The following is a 3,253-nucleotide window of genomic DNA, read 5'->3' as shown; positions in this document are numbered from 1 at the left end:
AAGTGGGGTTTAGCATTCGTAAAGCAAAAAAAGTCCAAATAATAATAAAAAAAAAAAAACTGCTATCATTTCCAGTTAATGCCAGAACATCTGTCAACCTCTTGGGCATGATGACCTGTCGCAATAAAACATGCTTTTTTTCCCCTTAAATTACTGACAGCTTGCCAAGTATGAGAATAAATTTACAATGTACAATAACAAAGCAGGAAACCAAAGTCATCTGAAACAAATCAACTCCTCACTCAAATGTTTGTAGCTGCTTTTGTAACGACAACTCTATCCTTTGAACAGTTTTTCTTTTGGCTCCATATGTTTGCTTTGTGACCTTTCTGACTGACAGCAGGATAACAGAGGGTTGCCTACCTGCTTGTGCTTTCTGACACCGCATAAAGGCTACTCAAATGCATTTAAAAAAAAGAAAAGTCTATCATGTTTTAAAAAAAAAAATCCAACTAAAACTGTTCAATATCTCACACAAAATGTGTGGTTTACCATTAAATACAAGCAGATCATCATCTGATTTCAGTCTCATATTGATAATTACATGCTGGTAATGATTTGCTGCTGTCAGAAGAAAAAAGGGATCAGTTATTAACAGCAGCACCCACAGAAGAGGTGTAATTACACAGAGCAGTGCTGTGTGCGAGGTGCATTCAACAGGATGTATCAAAACAGAGATGATATGTAGTTTTCTGAGAGTGACACATCAGGCTTACGTTACCAGAGTTCAACGATGCTAATGGCTGCATCCCTCCGTTTCCAAGGTAACATCACTGTGCCAAAATCCAAGGATAAAAACTGTGCACATATATATGATGCATTTGTAAACACGAGATTGTGAAAGATAAGTAGTTAAACGCTGTATAATATATGATATGTGTGATTGTTTATGTTCGTGGCACATTTTTGTGTTGTGTGGTAAGTCAGTATTTAGTGTATTTTCTCTTACATTAAAATACGCCCTTTTTTATGAAGTGTTTTTAGGTTTTGTTGTTATTCAGTTCTTGTTTTTTTAAAACTTCCTGCTTTATTTTTGCAGTATTGATTTTGTCTGTTCAGCCTTTCTTCTCCTCTGTCACACCTGCTCAGGATTTAGTTTTATTTGCTCACTGTATATGCTGCCTTTGAAATGTTTTTTGTTTAATTTTTGTATTAAAGAATGATTCACCTTCTTCTGACTCCCTCTGGACCTTTGCATTTGAGTTTTTGATTTTACATCTGCCCTGCTTTCATAAAAATGTTTTTTTTTTTTATCATAAAGTGTTACAATTATCTGACAAAATCAATGACAAAGAAGCAAAATGCCACTACTGAGGTTACTGGTAAAACTGCACTGAGGCATCGTATGTAGTATTTATCGGGACTACAATGAGTTTGCAAATGACTGCTCCAACACAAGAGCTGCGGTGCTGTTTTAGTCTGCTGGGTTAACAAACCTTAACATACGTCAGGGATGTTAACAGTCCAGCAAACTCACAGAGCCCCCAACAACCACCCATTCATCAGAGAGGTCAAGAGTTTTCTCTCTGAAACCCATTAATGCATGGCCAAAAACTCCTTAAATGTAAGGACAAAGTAGCATATGACAGATCTAATGCTGCGTTCCATTTGAGTTTTAGAGTTCCAAGTTAGAAAATGCAACAGGAATGCCTCTGAGAAAGTCTGAGATTCTTCACTAACCCTGACCCCAAAATCCAATATGGCTGCCTAGCACAGAGAAAAGTGGTGTTGGCAGCAGCTATAAACGTTTTTTTATTTTAACTTCTGTTGGTTTGTATCTCATTAAATCAGTCAGACATAGTAGTAAACTACATCTATTTGGAAACATGCTGCTACAGTGCTTATCTGCTTGTATTGCTGATCGTAGTTAGCCTCGTGACTGAGCACATTTAACAAACCCTACAGGTTTTTAACTTCAGATTGTAACATCTGAGTTCTGACTTTCAAGGTAAACAAAACACAGCATAATTTCTCATTGTAAACATATTGAGGATGAAAAATTTTTTTAAAAGTTTTTTGTTTTTTTGTTGTTTTGAAGAGACAAAGTTGACATTGTCCAATCAGAGTGTCTGACTCTGCATCTGCGAGCAGGCTGGGCGAGGGTCTGCAGCGTGGGTCTGATGGTCAGATGGTCAGTGTCAGCAGGGCTTTTGTTCTGCTCGCATTGTATCTGCGCACTGAACGGGAAAACAACAAAAGAGCCAAATAAATCATTAAAATACAGAATCCCTCAGCTTCCACATCTGACTCCTTAGTCATCCTCGGCACAGTGCCGAACAACTGACCTCAGCGGGGAAGGAGGGGACAATTAGGTCACTTCACGATTGCATTACTCAAATGACATATTAATGTCACAGTGCCCTTCATGCGTTTCATCAGCGTTAGTTAATGATGAGGACGGGAAGAAAGAGGAGCAGAGGATATTGATTGCTTCATGTTTCTATGATGATATCGCTCTGTGAAAAATCTCTCTGTCTATCACACAAAGCAGGAGAAATTTATTTATTCACCCATTCAAATTACCCCAGGCTCCATTATAGGAGGAGCAGTGTATTATTCTTGTAAATGATGTGTGTGGATAACAGTGTTTTGAAAATATAAGTAACCTTTTTATTGCACAGTCCCATAACTCCAACCCTGGCTGTGAGATATTTGTACACACAGTGACCGCAGTACTGAGGGGTTATGGAATAACAAGGAGCTCCATGCATTATTAATGGGCTCTGCTGTGAATCTGTTCAGAATAATAACAGCGATTTCGCAGAGCCTCATTACTGTGTGTTTTTAAAGCATGTGTTTGGTATCCATGGACACCCCGCTCTCACATTCTCCTCTTCTCCCCTCTTTATTAAGATTCAGGTCAGGCGAGGCACTTGCTGTTTTTAATTTTCATTTCATCATAAGCACTTTAAGACTGTTGCCAGCGCTTATTTGCAGTTTTCCTGCAGACCTCTTCGCTCGGGCTTCTGACAGGACAGATGCTGCAATTAATCACGGCAGAGAAATGGGCATCATTTCCATGTCGAGCCGAAAAGCCAATCACTGCAGAGGCAGCAGTGGAGTCAGGCCTCGGCACAAACTTACAAATGCTTTCTTAAAACACGCTGATTGAAAACAAGCTCAAACTTGAACGTTCGGTCAAGCCGCCATGGCAGAAACTCGGGAGAAAAGCGTATCACCTGATTTGTAATTAACATTAACTCATGTTTAAAATCTCTCCACTGCTGTGTGTGTGTGTGTGGGGGGGGGGGGG

This window comes from Kryptolebias marmoratus, linkage group LG15 (genome assembly GCF_001649575.2).
Source record: "Kryptolebias marmoratus isolate JLee-2015 linkage group LG15, ASM164957v2, whole genome shotgun sequence".
Taxonomy (NCBI): domain Eukaryota; kingdom Metazoa; phylum Chordata; class Actinopteri; order Cyprinodontiformes; family Rivulidae; genus Kryptolebias; species Kryptolebias marmoratus.
Note: the sequence above shows the minus strand (reverse complement) of the source record.